The sequence below is a fragment of the Tyto alba genome, unplaced genomic scaffold (assembly GCF_018691265.1).
Source record: "Tyto alba isolate M040663 unplaced genomic scaffold, T.alba_DEE_v4.0 Super-Scaffold_41, whole genome shotgun sequence".
In the NCBI taxonomy this organism is placed as follows: Eukaryota; Metazoa; Chordata; class Aves; order Strigiformes; family Tytonidae; genus Tyto; species Tyto alba.
The window spans coordinates 6,581,689-6,600,256 of NW_024881317.1; positions in this window are offsets into that span (position 1 = coordinate 6,581,689).

Here is an 18,568-nt window from a genome sequence, read left to right on the forward strand (position 1 = left end):
CATCAAGGCCAGGCTTGCCCCGTAGACAGAAGTGACAGCTAAGCTGCCCGTCTATGACACTACTCACAAGCAGAAACAATTAGCCTTGATAGAGTATTTCACAAAACAGTTTCCATCAGGCGCCAGCAGCTTTTTAAATATTAACCAGCAAGATCTGCTGGCTGCCTCTCTGGGATTACCGTCTCTGACACTGGTGATCCCAGCGTGTCAGCATAATTTAGCAGCCAAACCCTGGCTCCCAGCGAGCCGCTTGCAGATGTGGATTTTAATTAAAAATATTTAATTTTCAGCCCCGAGTTCCATTTGCTCTACCTAGCATTACAGTGTCTGGTGCTCATCACAGAGACCGCTGCAATACTGCTCCAAGGAAACCTCAAGCAGCTTCCTTCGCCTATGGCAGCTCCACCGAATGGCCCCGTGGAGCCCTGTTTTGCGTTCAGCCGTAACAATCAAAATAGAGAGCTAAAAAATAAAATAAAGAAAAAAATCATCTGTGGCTCAGAACCTACCTTACACTAGAGCAATTCACTCAGAGATTAGCAATGTGGAAAGTGCCCCAACCAAGACACATCCCTGGAGAACCTGTTTATTGTTTTTTATCCGCAGGAGACAGAAAACTCTGGGCGTTGCTCAAATCTAGGGGAAAAAAAGCTAAGTTTAAATTGGCACCTCAGGGTTGTAGCATACACTGGTTGACAACTAGCTCCAGATCCCAGCTGATGCTGTGGCCCTGTTTTCCTTGAGATGAGATATTTCATTCCCAGAGCTCCTGTAGCCTCACAGGCTGGACCTCACATGGTCCAGTGGGACTTTACATAGTTCCTTCATTGTGTTATTTTCCTTGAAAACAGTTTCTCATTGAGAAGTTGCTGTTTCACCTTTTATTAATCACCATTTAATTTATCTTTTTTCGGTTTATTTAGTGTGAGTAGCTTTAGCTTTATACAAAATTTTCTCTAATAGGTTTCTACATTTGCAGACAAATACTTAGTGAATCCCTAATCAAACATGGTTGGAATAGGCTTTAGTGCAGGTCCTACCCACAAAAAAGGTTCTACCTTTGTCCTCTGATTGCACACTGCAAACAGCATATACAATATTCTTCCACAGATAGACACTTCTTTTGAATTTAGCAGAGAATTTTGAGTATTTTGGAAGTTGTACATTATGGTTGATAAATATTTGAAAAGATATTTTGAGATTACCATTTAGGTCCAAGGTAATGTGGAGGAATTACATTTTCCTTACGTGAGAAAACAGAGAAGAAATCAAGAAAACAACCCAAGGACAAATAAGCTTCCAGATACTAAATATCCAAATCACTGAATTTTGAGGTGTTTCTAATTATTATTAGTTTTGATTGAGGATTTTGATTATGGAAAGTATTTCGAAACATGACTGGGGTTTTTTATGTCCTGTTTTATTTCCAATGAGGAGCTTCATACCTCTTCATTTCTTTTGGGAAGAAAAATAAGGAGTCCTACACCCCCCTAAAGAAACTCCTGTTAAAGGGCATGTACAGCTCAGTGACCACAGTGCCAGTGAGAACTCATCCACAGAGAAAGACTGTGAACTGTTTAGGGGAAGGACAGTACATGGTTGTATAGCACCTGATGAAAGGGAGGCATGACATATGACCCTTATCAGAAATGGAAATATAAACATCAACAACACAGATTGAATAATACATCAGAAACAGTAAAAATAGAGTTAAAAATAATCACTGGTAACATTTAGCCTGCAGTGCTTTTTGCTTTGTTATTCTATATTGACAATCCCACCTAGAAATGGGTCTGTAAGACTTTTTGACTTGTAGACAACCCAGTTTGCTCTACAGACCCCAGCATATCCATTGTCACCCATGGGAGGGCCCCAGGGCCTTTGTTATGCTGCATCTTTGGGGACAGATCAAATGGCTCCCAGACGAGAACAGAACCAGACATTTTCTAACCAAATACCTCTCAGGTCACTGAGCAATGCTCTGGTGGCTCTGCCTCGCCAGCAAATGCCCATGATGAGGCACATCAATAAGTAGCTTTGCCTGGGGAACCTTCTTCCTCCAGGGTTTCTGTGCTGATGGCAGGAGGAGACACGTGCCCTTGCCTCAGCCAGCACCATGCATGGTCCAGTGAGCTGGCTGAAACCACTGACACAGGCTGGGTGTCTGCCGAGATCCCAACCAGTGAACTGGGGCATTGGCAGAGTGCACATAGGCTTTGATCCACCAAAACTGCTAATGAGGAAGGTAGAGAGGGCAAAGGTGTAGCTGGCTGAGGGAGAGCAAACGAGGAAGAGCAGAGGCTTCCCACTTGCCACAGCTCCACAATCATTGCTGATGAGTGCTACCAGCCGTTGCAGAGAAGGAACACAAGACAGCTCTGAGTGAAGGAGTTTCAAACCGGACTTTGGGATGAATTGCATCGGCCTGTTGCTGCACCGAAGTCCCAGACACCAGAGCCCCGTGCCAAATACTGTAAAGCCAAAGTAAAGCCTAGTCCCTGATTATAACAACTTACAGCCTTGGGACATATAATTATTCATACAGACAAGGCTTTATGTCAAGAGCTACTGCTTTACAAGACAAGCAGGTACTGCCACAGATGATTTCCACAATAAAGACATTTGAGAAATCTCTCAAGATCACCTGGTGAGCACTGCCTTAGGATCCAGAGCACAGCTGCTTCATCATTCTTTTCCTGGCTGTCACGTCAAAGGATAGTAAAATAATACCACCTAGTTATTTATATGTCACGAATACATGTAGAGTGACTCCTAGAGTTCCTCAAGAAAGAGCAGCAAGGATTTACAGGGCAACAAACCCTCATTCCCAGCCATCTCACCTGACAGACTGGACAGTGGAAACCCTACCATGGCCATGCTCTGCACTGCAGGATCCCAGGCAGACCCTCTAACCACCACTGCTGGCCTTTCTTTCCTTGTGTCCTGAGAAATCTACCAACAGTGACTGATGGATTGGAATTACTACTCTGGGTGGGCAAAGAGGATCAAAGGATACTTTGAACATCGGGAAGCTTTCCCATCCCTTCTAAGCAGCTCCCGGACACGAGCAAAGATGAACTGTCCAAGTCCCTCAACATTAAAGTCTCCAGGCTGATTTTCAAAGCATTTTTTAAGCAGTGAAAGAGAAATATACTGAGGGGCCAGACACTGAAAAACTTCTCAGAGCAAGAACATTCTCTTTCCCCTTATTCTCATGCCTGCCTCGCCACAGCCAGTGGTTTCAACATCTCTCCTTCCTCACCACCCATGGATTGAGTTGCAGACCATGCACCCAGCAAAGCCAGAAAGGGGCAGCTCCAAATCTTTGTCCAAAGCTAGGGGATTTCTCCTTCCCCAGTCAGAAACACCATGACTTTAATATGGTAATGATGTTCTGCATTAACTTCTTCTCCAAACAAGAACCAGTTTGTCACCAGACAGAAATGGAAAAGGGTCAACCTTTCCTGCCCCTTCTGCACATAACAATTCCTCCTTTCAGGGGGGAATGGCTTGAAAGCTCCAGTTATCGAAATCTGTTTTCCACAAAAAACGACGACACCTCCAAAGCCAGACTCCTCCTTTTTTAGGTTATGAACAAGTCCTTGGTGTTTTGGCCAGGCCAATTCTCCAATACAACTTCTGTCATTAAGAAAAAAAGAAAAGAAAAAAAAAAGAGGGGAAAAAAAAGGAAAAAATATGCTTTTTTGGAAAGTTCTGTGAATATTTTATGCCCCCTCTTTCTTCTTTTTTTTTTAAATTTTCTATTTTTTTTCCCCTTCTTATATTCACACAAGCAAAACAACAAGAGGGTCCTCTGATGAATGTGGCAGATCGCCATGGTTACAGTTCAGAGATGCAGCAAAAAGCAATTATGGTGGGACATAGTGGAAGGAAAAAAAAAAAAAAAAAGAAGAGAGAAATGCACCTCTTTGTCAGAATTTCAGAACAGCTGTAATAACAATTCCGCACCCCAACCAGTGCAAAGTAACTGAAATATTGTGGCATGTTAAATGCCAACGCATTAAATACCGGGATTTCAATGTCACATTATTTAAAAAGACAGGAAGCATTAATTTCCAGCTGCACTTTCAGCTTGTTAAGTCATCTAGGGGGAATAGGGAAAAAGGAGCAAGTCCGTGGCACGGGGCCTCACATTTTGAGGTGTGAAATAAAACTCTGTTCAGCAAGGCAGTGGAATGCACTTGTAACAGATTTAATCTGACAGCAGCTGCGGTTTCCTATTTAAGCTTTGTGTGATTTATTTTTCCCCTTGGTGTTGGAGCTCCTGAAAGAGACGGCGACGCTCTCCTGACCTTTCCCAATCCGAGGATCTCAAAGCGCTTTAGCCCCATACATTCATTTTCACAGCCTGCGATGGGCGAGGAAGGTGGGTTGCCACTGTTCTCACACAGTGGGTGAGACTCACTCGGGTCTGATCTTCCTAGCCTGAGGGTCACAGGTGGGATATCTTGGTTCGGGCCTCTGCAAGGACTGGGAGAAGCAGGAAATTCTCATTTTACATGCTGTTATTTTAAGATTATATTGAAAATAAAAGCTGCACATCACAGGCTGAGATTATCTGTGAAGCACATGTATGCCCGTAACATTTATTTCTCTGTGGCTAGCTAAAAAGCTAGATTCACCTCTGCTCTTTCTTATTTGTATTTAATCTTGAGAATTTCTACCATCAGTCTTGCAGATCTATTTTTGTGACAACAGCATAAAGTATCTCCCTTCTCATACCTGTTGCATACTGCAGCCCCCAGCTGTGTTCTTGTCTTCTAGGCTATGAATCATATCAGGGATGAGATCCTGCTGAATTTTAACCCACGGAAAGAGGTTGAAAGTGAGAAATGACTGAAATGGATCTGCCTCTTACCCTGTTCACCAAGCAGTTCTGCAAATTGTAGTGCCAAAGGCCAGAGGTAGAGGAAACTGTCAAAGGTATAAGTGGCGATGTGCATGGTACTCCTTGGTTCCAACAAAAAAGAAGGATGGGCAGAGCAATACAATGACAAATAGACAAAACAGCCCAAACAGGACAAAGATTAAACATTTCACAGATTATTTACCTCTTTTCTGAACACTTCCCTCCAGTTATGTTTCCTGTCTCTTCACGGGAAAGAGCTCTCAGATTGCACATCCCAGTTCCAGCTTTCCTCCATCTGGTCACAAAAGCAAGATCCTCCAGCCAGCCAGCATTGAATCACTGATGGACTGAGATAAAAATCAGGTTTCCCAATCATAGCAGTGGCCCACTGTTCCTCTCTTCTTTTTTCTATATTATGCCCAGCAAAATTAAAGCTTCAGGCTGCTTCTTCAAGCAAAAGGAAACTGAGAAAACCTGTGTATGAAAAGAAGATGCTAAATTTGAAGGACAATGAAGTATTGCCAAGTCTTCTGGTTATATATCACAAGTCTTATGATACTTTCTTTTTTTTTTTTTTTTTTATTTTTTTTTTAGCGCTGGCTTCTAAAAGCAAAAAACCACTATGAACATCTTAGTATGAGAACAGTGGAGAAATTGTGAAAAACAGAAAGAAAGGACTGCTAAAGGTTCAGCAGTGCGAGGGAGCCTAAAAAAAACCCCACAGAGCTTTAAATTATTTTGCTTTTTTAGAGCAATCCATGATTTAGACAAACCTGTCGCAACTTATGAACACTGGGGATATGCTATGTTAGATTATGTACTTGATAAGGACTGAGTAGTGGGGTTTTAGAAAAAATTTATCATAGGAAAAAAACTCTGTGGAGTAAAACCAAGATCTAATGTTGCAGGTTGTGCCTTTATTGACAGAAACAGCAGAAGTCTCAAGAGCTAAACTAAACCCCAAAATGAACTTTCCTCTAAATCCTACAGATGGATGCACAGGGAGGTTGTGCTGTCTCAGAGTACTCCTCTGCCAATGTGCCTTCAAGGCTTGTATTCCATCAGCACTGGAAATGTAAATCTGAAAAGAAACAATAAAATTTACCTCCAGTTTACATTTATATAGAAAAAAAAAATGAAAAGACAGCCTCAGTTTCCCTAGGCAACTTAATGAAATGTGGTGTTTAAACAAATTAACGCATTTTCCTGTATTGAAAAATTAAAAGATAAACAAAATGCCATTGGAGACTGTTTTGTAATTGAATTAAATTTTGGCCAAAAGCAGCTTTTTTTGATAAACTCTCAGAGGAATTATCAGCAACCCACACTCCATGGAGGTGGGTTTAACCTTTCCCTTGACAATTCATAGCTGTGGAGATTTGGTTTCCACTCCATTTTCTCCCATCTTCTGAGAAGTTCCCAAATCAGAGGTAACCAGACTAATCAGTGGGGAAGACTGGGTGACTATCTCATCCAGACTGGAGCTTCCCTGAGAACATGGTGCCTTGTCAGCAAACACCAGAGCCAAAGTCAACTGACCAGGTAGCCGCAGCAGACCCAGCCCTGCAAGGTCCTGAGCTACCCCAAATCAGTAACATCTAGAAGTACACAGAACCAATTTTGATCAAGCGCCCAGTGTCCAAATGGGAAACTCCCTAGAAATAGCATGTGGTAGATAGAAAACAGATCAGAACAAGCGAAAGTGCTACAATCCTCTGAAGCAGTGAGTACTGTTGTCAAGACATGCTTTGCACTATCTGCACTCAGTATTTATATGAGAGAGATAAAAGAAGGAATTTTAAAACAAAGTTTCATTGCAGATTGATATTTTCTCATTTCTTTATTATTTGCTCTTTGCACATGTCTGATAAATTGACTTGTGAACAGCCTTAATTAGAAATGCAGATTACACTGGGCCAGAATATAGTGGACACTGTTTCACTCCAGCGATCCTACTGGGAATACACATGACCAGTTTGCTAAGAAACAAACTGAAAGTCAAAGGTAGCTTCATTTTTAGGCTATGCAGTGCATGCAGTTTCTGTGCCCAGTTCATAAATCCAGCAGCTGTGAATAATTCCTCATTCTTAAAGAATTTAACGGAAGAAAAGAACTGTGTTTCCAGTAGAAAGGCCCACTAAGAGACATGCGGCTTCTGATAATGGTTTTATCCCCTGAGGTAGGATCAGACATGATCAATGCTGAACTGGAGAGCTGCAACCAGAAAACCAGTCTGCTGTCTCAGACCTGACAATGGGCTTGAATACCTGACAGCTTTTCTCCCCACCCACAACTGAATTTAATTTGTCAAATGAAAGATATTAGCTTTCTCCACACCCCTTGTCTTATTTGTTTTATTAACACTTCTGTGAGGGGGACTTTTCCCTCTGAGCGTGATGATACATGTAAGTATGATTATACACAAGCAGGGCTTCAAGTTGTTGGAAGAAATGGCCATTTTAATTCCTACTGGCCATTTCATGTTTTGCAGGGGAATTATTTGAGATAGCTTCTTTTGACTTTAGCAATAGTTAAAATCCTGGTAATACTCAAGAGAAGTGTGCTTCCCCAGCTGCTGCTTTGCAATCATTACCAAGTTCTGAAGCAAGCAAAACTGGACAAGAGTAAGGCATGAGAATAAGATGTTTAATTTTGCCATACACACATCATTATACAGTGCACTCACCTGCAGAATAAAAATTCTCCAGTCAGAGTGAGGTCCACATGCCTCCAGGCAGAAACTGTTCTCTGTGTTGCACTCCCATGCATCATGTGGCAGAGCTGCAAGGTGGGACCACAACACAGTGGAGTCCAGGCTTAATCTGAAGACTGAATCTGGGAAAAAAAGCCCTAATAAAGAGATTGTAGAAATGGTATGTCTGAAAGAAAAGATTTCTTGGAATGTCTGGCTATGGGTACATATTTCAGGGATATTTTTGCTTTTGTTTAGTGTTTATTAATGATTGTGATGTTGTTATGTTCACTGAAGAAAGGTAAACGTTTCGTTAAAGACGTTAAAAGTGTGCAGTGGTTTCAAATCATTGAATATTTCATGATGAAGGGAGCTATTGGTGCACATCCAAAAAGTCTGCAAAGCTTGTTGTGAAGATCAAGCCCATTCTCACAGGCTCACGTTTATACAGGAATCCTCATCTCCACCAGTAATGTTTTATGGGTCCACAAGTGGAAAAGAGATCGGCAATCTGCTCAAAAAGGATGGTATCACAGTAACAGCACTGAACTGACTGTCAGTCACCACAACTTGATCCCCAGACACGTTACAGCCCTCTTGTGTGACCACGGGCAAGTCTGTCAGACCCGGTTCAGGAGGACTTAACCCTGATACATATCCAGCTCCTCAGACAGATACTGCAGCCTACAATAACCTCTCACAGCAGAAATGCAGATAATGATTTGATGCTTTCAGATAAGGCTGAAATTCAGATGAGGACTGGTGTCCTGAGTTTATCTAATTTCCACTCAAGTTGATATAATTTTTCAGGCACAAAATCAGAGCACAACTCTCACATTTTTTAAATGCAGTGGACTAAATTTCAAACCTAAACATGGCCAATCACACCTTGTAAACGCTTCATTTTAAGCAACATCTGTGAGAAGAATTGGCAGGTACACAGAGGACGAGAAGGGCATTGGCAAATCATTTCAGAAAAAGGAAAGGTACAAACCTTTCAGAATAGGAAGGAGAGATGCTCGAGAGAGCCCAATGGTCCAGAGTGGTCTTCACGCTCCAAAATATATCTCCTTCCATAAGGTTTTGAAGGAGATTTCTGACTTTGAAACTTTCCTCATTTATTTACTTATTACATTTTTTGTCCAGGAAGGTCTGTTGAGATGATGCATTTGCTCCAGAGAGGTATGGAAAGGAAAGAACAGACTAGGAGAAAGGAATGCAATGAGCACTGGAAATGCACAGACACGTTATTGAAATTCTGACCTTTCTGACAGCTCCTGGCTTCCCGTCGGCATTGTGTCAGGGCCATGACTATTACGTTTCAGCCTGTGCATTGCCTGCAGCAGAGTGTAGCAATTTCTTTATAATCAGTGGATTATTTCTTTTCATTGCATCATAATGGCACCTGAGCAGAGATTTCGAGTGTGTGTGTGTGTGTGTGCGCGCAAGCAGAGGATGAGAACCTTATCTGAGGTGAACTGGGAGCTACTCAGTTCAGGTTAAATAGAACCAGGCTTATTTATAACAATTACATTTTAGTCCAAGCTTCACTGATGACTGAACTCCTCCCTGATAATGCAAAAATTAAGGAGTTAAACATTGCTTCCTTTCAAGTCAATGATAAAATACTATTTGGCAATAGTAGGAGTAAAATGCCATTAAAAAAATCTAATACTGTTTCTAAGAAAAGGTTTGGTTGGGAAGGATAATTGTTGAGAATTTTTTTCTATGATATCTTATGTTGACTTACTGTCAGAACTATTGCACTGTTACAAAATATTTTTTCAAGTCTGGTAATGAAACATAGCTGAAGATTTAAATAAAACATATAAAATGCAATTACAAGTTTTAACTAACAGTTTTCCACTTTCCATTTTGGAAATGACAAATATGTCTTGGCGTTTCAAAGCAATGTATAAATTTGTATTTCTATCACAGTACTTACTATCAGGTTATGAATTGATTTGCTCCCCATACATAACTGACTGGACATCTACAAATTTAGGACTAAAAGAGACAAAAAAACTTGAAGCATTACTGGCAAAATTCTGTGATATAAACTTGAGCTCTATAACTGTAAAGACATAGAGATAGCTTCTAGCAGCATGTATCTGTATGTTGCAGCTACATTACTAGGAGCTCCTTAAGAGAAATTACTTATTGAGTAGCAAGATATGAGATTTCTTGATAATGTTTATTGTCCAATAAATTTCACAAAATATTAGACCTAAGTAAGGGTTTTAAACATTGTTTTGCAGATATGTGAATTCACTTGAATTGCTTCAGTGGTGCTGACGTTTCTTTGGTGTTTTGTAAGGTCAGTTTTACAAGGAAAGAATTTCATGTGAAGTAAGGAAATTTAAGGTATTTCAAAAATATGAGCGGTCATAAGTGAACATCAGTATTGGAAACATAGCTTCAAAAATATGCTCAGGAAGCCAAAAATCTCCACAGGTAAGAGTCCACTGGAAATAACATGAAGTGCAAGTGGAACTAGCTATGAACTTCTGAAGAACATCTTTACCTCAGAGTCCAGGACTGTGACCTCCTCTCAGGTTACTAGTTACAATCCACCAAGACAAGATCTTCATGTGACATCATTCAGTATTTTCAAACGTTCATTTGAAAAAGTTCCAAACAGTAGTTTCCAAGCTTTATGAACAGAATATGTGGAAGAAAAAAAAAAAAATCTAAATTATGTTCTAAAAACTATTAATTTCAATGGACCATGCCAGCAAACCTGCAACATTTTCTCTTTCTAGACAGTAACAAAATATCTGCCCTGGGTTCTGCTCAGTAATTCTCTTGTCCTTCTATCTGTGAGCATCCAGACCACTTCTTTTCAAGGAGCTGTTCAGGTCTCTTAAGTCTATGTCTGCCACCACCTCCTGCTCCCAGTGTTACCCTGTAGAGGAGCCCCAGCAAGCACTCAAGAGTACACAACTGAGAAAGGCAGACAACACCCAGCTGTGGAGAAACTCTCTAATCCCAAAGGAATGCTGGATTTCTCACAGCAAGAGATGCAAAACTCTTCCATCTCTCAGCTACCAGAAACACTAATTCTATTGCACTAGAAAATCATCCATTAGCTTCTATAAATAAGAATTAACCAACACCAAACTACCATATCCTTGTGTGTTAAACATTTATTTAAAAGTTGCATCATTTTGGACACCTTCCTGTCTCTAACCTTTTATTTACTTCTATTCTGTGATTTCAGTGTTTTCATATTTCACAAGGAAACTCACAGTAAATCTGAGGCTTTAAACAAGCTATATTATTGCATTAATGACTTCAGTAAATGTTTCTTTGAGCAAGACAAAAAACAAATAAACATTTTTTTTTCCCCAGGTCTCCTCTATAAATCAGGAAAGAAAGTGAGTTTATAATAATGAAACATTTATGCTTTAGTGGTGCTTTTGTCACTTTACCAAAACTACAACTCCTGATATAAGGCACCTGGCCATGGATTGCCAAAGGCATTCAAGTTTTACTTCTAAAAACTGACATTAAACTTCAAAGCCCTTTGATTGGGCAGCTCTCTCAAATTTCCAGTTTACTCTCTAACTCTAAAATTAAGGTAGCAAACTTGCATAAATTTGGTCCCAAAATGCTAGGACCATAACAGATATCCAGTTCTGTTTTCAGAAAGGAGACATTTGGGCAAAAGTTCATCAAAGCGTATGTCCAAGCTTGCAATTCAAATATTCATGAACTTGGTCTAGTGGGTGGAGTAGGAGAAATAACCCTTAAAGTAAAGGCACTTGAAAAAAATCCAAAAACAAAACCCCAGAGACATAAGATTCAAACTCCAGGCTTTGTTATGAAGCATAAAATATTTTTTATAAGCATTTCACACAAGGCCAGGTGAGAATTTGTTACAGATTTTGAGCAAGGGGTATTGGGTGATAACCTTCCTTGACTATATTGGACTTGCAAAATTAGGGCAGAAGAATGAACTGAATCTATTTTTCACAGCTCCTTGAGACTCTGGCTCCCTAAGGATTTCTGTCCCCAGCTCTGACTTTCTCAGAAGTTTCCATTCGTTTGGAATGGGCACTTAAGTGCTGCAATGCTGTGGCTTGCAGTCAGAATGTTGGTGATGCTTTAATGTAATAGGCTGCACTTTGGTGACAGTGCTGGTTGGGGAGGGAACTGCTGCAGCCCTCCGAAGGTAAGTCACCCCCACTCATGGGTACAAACCTTTTGATCTCCCAGCTCCAAAGGTTGCTAATTCATTTCTCAGCAGTATTGCTTGAGACAAAGTTTTGCCCCATGAAATCAGTCATTGGATTTCCAGACAACAGACTCCCACCAGGGGTCAGCTGCTCTCAGAGATGGTGTTTTACCTCATAGAGGATGGAAAACATGCTAGCAGAGAGTTTGTTTTGGCCCCACAATACAGGGCCAGTTGTGCTCTGTATCCAGCACAAGATTGTTGTTCCAACAATGGAAAACGGAAGGGGGGAAGAGATGAACTCAGAGCACGCAGCACACCAAAGCCAAAACACACATTGCAGACATTTCTGCTACAGTGGGATATGCAGGTTAAGCCAAGTCAATGCTCTGCAAGTCTTAAAACTCACAGTCCAGCAAGCACCGGGCCTCAGTGGACTCTGACAGAAAAAAAGGCATATTACTCTGGCAAAGCAACCAGTAGAGGGGAAGCTTGAGGTTTTTAACAAGTTGCTCTAAAGACGACTTAATATTATATCTCCATCTCTGATGCATTCCCTTCCTACAGCCTATCCCTCCCAAGAGGTTGCACAGAGTTAAGTCATTTGGCTGCGAGACAAAGGAAGAGGAGGGTAAAGAGCAACGGGGGGAGCAAAAGATGAGAGAGGTGGGAAGGCAATGCAGCTGCAAAGGAGAGCACTCTCCCAGCTATGTGAGGGAGCTGCTGAGGGCAGAGACGAAACCACTGTCAACACCAGGTTGTCCTCCCGTGTCCCCACACATCAGTTACAATGCGACAGCGTGTGGAGCGAGACCCTCTGGATAACACAGGCACTCAGATTCACTCGTGGCAAAACCAGAGACGCTACTCAATTGTGTCTTAGCCGGCCTTGTCAGTGTGAGAAAATAGAGCTGTGCGTAGCCCCGGCTCATTGCAGGGATGTAAATGGCCAGAGGCTGCATCCAGGTGCTGGCTCAGCCACAGGCAGTGAGAGGTTTGTCAAAGCATCCTCACCAAGCAGGTCAGCACACCAACACCAACACACAGCATTTGCACAACCAGTTATACATCTGAAGCCCTGAACCAGCAAGACTCCTTGACTAGCATATCCTAGCCTCTCCCGTCCCTAGCTGAAGCTCAGGAGAGATAATTAAAGCAGAATAAGGTTTTAACCTTCTTTGTTTTCTAAGCAGAAGGTGTGGAGATATAAATTGCTTCATCCCAAACACTAAGGAGAGGCCTATATGTTTGGTTTAGATTTTATGCCCCACCTCTTTCTTTGCTTTTGCTCCCTCTCTCTCCCCTTTCATCCCTTACACTGGCACAGGCTGAAATCAGATTTCCTTCTTTCCTCTCTCAGTATCTTTTCTTTGGGCTGTGATGACTCCTCTCTGTCCACTGGCTTTGTGCTCCATGCTCTCCCCACGCCTGATACAACATGCCGGTGTCAGCTGAGTTCAAGCTAAAGCATTCAAATATACTATTTAGGATTGGATGCAAACTCAACCTTTTGAATTCTGTACATCCTCCATGTATTCAGCTTGTACAAACAGCAGTAGATAATTCTGTCCCTTCTAAACAGGCACACATGCTCTGGCTGCTCCCCAACCCTACAGGCATTCCCCAAAAGCCATCTAAAAATTATTGTAAATGCAACACCACATTATGTCTTCTAAAAAATAAAATAAAATAAAATAGTCAAACCCTGGCGTATCTCCAGAGAGGAAAGCATCAGATCTCAGCTGGTAAATAAGATGTTACTGTGAAGCTTGTAAAGCCAATGTTATTTCTCCTTTGTAAAGGCTCTACCTGCATAACATGAAGGGGGCTCAGTGACAGACACATTAAAACACCATTAAACTGTGAAATAGAACACAGTGTGAAAATAGATTTAACCTTCACAGCATATTGATCTCTACCCCGCGCCATGCCTAAGTTCTTGGACAACTGTTTTATAATAGGTTTTACTTATTTTCCTGTTGCTATTCTGACTTCCTCAGAGGAGGGTGTTATTTCTAAAAGCTCCTGACAGCTAAGGGAAAAGTGGGCTTGTTTCTTAGTCATCGCTCAGTGCTCGAGCGTTACCGCTGCCAGCTGCTCCATAAACAGAAATCAGTTTTGTGTGAGTGAAAGATAGGTCTGGGCAGCAGTGATTGCGGTGGGATGGGAGGAGGAGGAAGGGGAAGCGGAAAGGGAAGAGGAGACGGGCTGTTTGCAAGGACTCTACTGAACAAAACCATGCAGGATGCAGGCAACCAGGCTGAACCTGAAATGTCTTCTGAAGGGGACAGCGCCAAGATTTATTTAAGCGTGCAGGGATACAGAGTGTGTTTGCAAAGGTAGGTAAAATAATTGTGCACACAACTGCATATTCAGACGGGAAATCCTTCTGATGAATTGACTGCTACAGGTCATCCTGCTGCCAGCCAGTTCTTATACTTTCACTGCGAGATAGGAACTTCTCGCAGTGATGAGTTATGCCGTAGGACCTTTGACCTCCCTGTCACCTCCCCTCTGACCATTCATCCATCTCCTAGAGCCTTATGCTAAGAGTTCAAACCCTTCCAAATGGCCAGGTATTTTTCTTTTTCACATCAGTTCAACAAAAATGTTCCACCCGCCTCTACACTGGGATTTCCTTTCTGACTACCCCAAAATAAACCCAGCCGGAATACAGGACAGATAATGTCCAGCCACGTCCTGTAGCCCTGAACAAGGGCTTTGTAACACCCATGCACAAACCAGATAAATTTTGGGGGGCATGGAGAGGTTATTTTTATGAAAATATTTCTGATGCCTTCCCCATCATGGTCATCTGACAACTCTTGGCCTGTCTGGAGATCTCTTAATGTATGTGAAGGGGAGGCTGAGCCCATCCGTTGGATATTCCTGACATACTGCATAGAAATCAAACCTCTAAACCAGCTTCTGGGCACGGCTGAAGCTCCCCTTGAACAGCATGTTAGATCTGTGTACCCAGACCTTGCCAGTAAATTAGCACCATACCAGACAGGTTTGTACACATGGTTCATGAACAATTTGCAAATTATCTGAGGCAACCATGCAACTACCACAGAGGTGACTACCCAGCAATGTTGTCCAAGGCTAATTTCAGAACAATGGGAGAGTTGCATTGACTTCAGCAGGACTAGGATGGTGCCTGCTGAATTTAAGGCAACTTCTCACTTAAAATCTCAATACACTTCCCACTTTGGTTAAGTAGTCCTGTTTTCTGTAACATCACACATTTTGACCTAACAGGAGTTCCAACCATTCCCCAAAAACTGCAGTTAACTGAAATCTATAACAAGGTTAAATTTATTTCATACGAACTTGAATAATAATTAATAATAATTTAATAATAATAATGATAATGATAATGATAATGATGATGATAATAATAATAATAATAATAATAATAATAATAATAATAATAATATGAGAAGGCTAACAACAAGCAAACTGACCTTAAGAGCTGGCAATGGGAAGAATTATTTCTCGTAAAAATTTCTGGGGCAAGCATATATTTTATAGAAGGAGTCTCCTGTTCTGAATTACCTTAAATCCAAGTCACACTCTGATGATGGAAAAGAATGACCATGTGGGGAAATGGAAAGTAACTATCTGGAAAGAAATTCCCTGTAAAGAAACCTCACGCTATGTACGGGCAACAGAAAAGTTGCAGAAACCCCTCATGCCCCCAGGCTCCTTGCTTCCTGAGCATGTTTGTACAGGGCACCCCTGGGCACTGTCTCTGGTGAGCAGCAGCTCTGCAGAGCTTCAGGGGACAAATGAAATCCCTCAGAGCCCTTTCCCAGGAAGGGGGAAGGTGACAACTTGAAAAACAGCAAGCTTGAATTTTCTGCCACACAGGAGTGGGCCAGGACCGAGTATTGAAATCGGTAGGGCTCTGCTGGCACGAGCAAGAAAGATGCAAAGATGTGATCCTTTCTACTAATAGTGCACAACGCCGCAGTGGAGGAGAAAACATGCAACTTCTGCAGAATGCGAGCTGTGCAGGAGCTCCTGCCTAACCGATCATATGAGAAGAGTCTCACTGAGAGGGTTCACAGCAAGATTTTAACCCAGAGACGTTCAGGGGCTGCCACGTGAAAAATCTGGGCAGATGGGTTTCGGGGGGCTGACAGGAGCCTGCAAAGCACCGCGCTCTGGGCACAGTCAACTTCTGGCAGGAGCTGCACAGCTTCTGCCTCTCTGTGGGCATGGTTACATGCACCCACCATGCAAAGCTTGCCTTCGTAACAGCAGGCTACCTGGGGCGGCAAGGGCATTTGCTGAGTTTTGTGCTCCCCAAAACCCCACCACCTACAGAGATGTTGTGCTTGGCTGGTTTGTGATGCAAATAGAATGCAGGCAGTACGTTCACATGGCCTTGGATCTTGGTGGGTCCAAATTAAAGTATTTCATCTCGGCTGTAGCAAATCTGGACATGGCACATGGCACTCAGCCATTTGACTGAAGGGCAGTGAAAATTAAGACCTTCTCCTTCTCTATGCCTCATCCATTCACAGAGATCACCACTGTGTTTTTAGAAACTGTTCAGAAACTTCTGTCTCACCATACAGTGTCCTACATAGACAGTCCACAGCTTCTGTTTGTATACCCGGTCAATCCTATATAATTTCAACACTGTGCTTCCAGTTTACCCTGCTCCCAAACAGACACCTTATTTGACGTTGTTCTGGTTAGCCTCTTTTTAAAGATCTATTTTGAATAATCCTAACCTTCATGACTCATTGCAACTTTTACCTGCTCTTACCTCTACAGCAAACAATGGGACTCGAAGGGCTTTCCCAGGGTCTGCACACACTTCTCTCAGCAGGACTCCTACACGAGGCTGTTGCTAATCCAGGACTTCTCCGTGGGTAGGATAGGTCAGCAGGCAGGGCAGAGTGGCAGATCCTGATGTTGGATCAGTGCCCCATTTGGCATGTAAGTAGGAGAAAATGTAAAGACAAGGCAAAGGAAAGTGGACAGCTGAGACCAGAAAAATCTAAACCATAATAATCCAGGGTGCTAGTCATTTTCCTGCCAGAGACTTGCTTTGCAACCTTGGGCAAATGCTTCCTAAGTAAGTACCTCAAATTTCTCTACTTGCCCTCTGGTCTTCTGATCAAAATGTCAAAATCTTCAGGATAACACCTGAAGGTTATGCATTGTATTTGGATCTCCAAGTTCAACCACTTAATAAGCCCATTTAACTGTAATCTCAAGTGCAAAGCCTGAAATGCAAATATCTCATTCAGAAACACATTTTGAAGCAATAGTCACACATGACTATGGAAAGATGAAGATAATAGTGACTGCTTACAGCAAATGGTATTGCCCAAATTGATATCGTATCATACTCAAAAGGTCTGAACAGAAGCATCTGGTCCATCACAGTAGAGTTAAAAACAAGCCCATCGAAAATGGATAAACAATTAAAAATGTATTGAAAGAAGAAAGAAAAAGAGAAATCATTCCTAATTAATTCTAGTGCCCTGTACAACCCCAGACTATTTGTAATCCTACAGGGAACATCTTTATTGATCTGGGGGACGCTGCAGCAGACTTCTGATGCTTATCTCAGCATAAAAATAGGCTCTTGTGATGAGCAGTGATTTAATTACATGACAATCACTGCTAACAATGCATGGCGAATACCAAAAATATGCAGAGCAAGAGTGGCAGTGATAAATGCAAGGGAACGGCATTGACTTTCAGTAAAGTCGTCTATTGCCAGAAATGTAGGGAGACTTCACCCCCCTCCCTGCCCCTTTCCTCTAAGGTTGTAGCTGTTGTGTGGCTCCAGATACTCACCCTGTGGAGTGAGATGGCCACAGGCAGACAGAATGTAGAGGGAGAAGTCAGGCAGCCATGATCAAAGCAAAATTTAGCACGCAAGTCAATGAAACTAAGTATTTTTTTTTTTGTCTCTAGGATCATATGCTCTTTACACTGTTCATCTCCACTTGAAAATGAAAAAGAGGTATTTTCTCTACTTTAGGAGGTGGCAGTACTGAGCAAGCGAACACATGGGTTTGCTATGCACAGACTCAGGCCCTTGGAGGCAGTTGCTCTATATGATGGTGAGTCAAATCTCATCTTCCACATACAGTAGCTAGAATAGAAGTAGCAGCAGGTGTTTTCTCAAGAAATAAAACCAATGCATTTTGGCTCGCTTCTTTTCAGGTGATCTGTTTAAAAAAAAAAAAAAAAAAAACCTACAGTAGGAATAAAAGGTAGTGTCAACTAAGGCAACCCCCCTTTTATTCACTTACCTCTATTAAGGGTGCAAAGGAAGTATTTGCCAGTGTCTTTGCAGTCACTGTAACAATAGCAGTGAGCAGACTTTGCACTTCCCTGAAGGATTTTGGATCCAGCAGCATTTTATCCCCACATCCCTTTGAGACTGAAGGAGAATCTAAGCTGACCATGCAGTTGGAAGTGTAAGGCCCAAGTCTTTAAGTTTTATCATCTCCACTTGGTAGATGACAGTTAAACATTTAATATTCTTCTCATCATAAAAAGAACTTACCAAAAATGCAGAGATCAGGAGCAGAAAAATTGAAAAATTCTTCATTCACCTGCTAGAAATTTGAGCACAACAAATTGGGTGTAGAGGAGAAATCCAGTCACCAGGTTCCCCGGGGAAGCAGTCCCCTAGCACAGGTTCCCTACTCATACCCATCCACCTACCCCTCAAATCACTAAATCCCTGTGCCTTGTCCTTCCTTCACGGACCACTCTAAGTGTGCTAGCTGAGCAAGTGGTTTCATGGAACCATTCTAGCAGTCAAGGATCACTGGTGCGAGGCACAATCTGT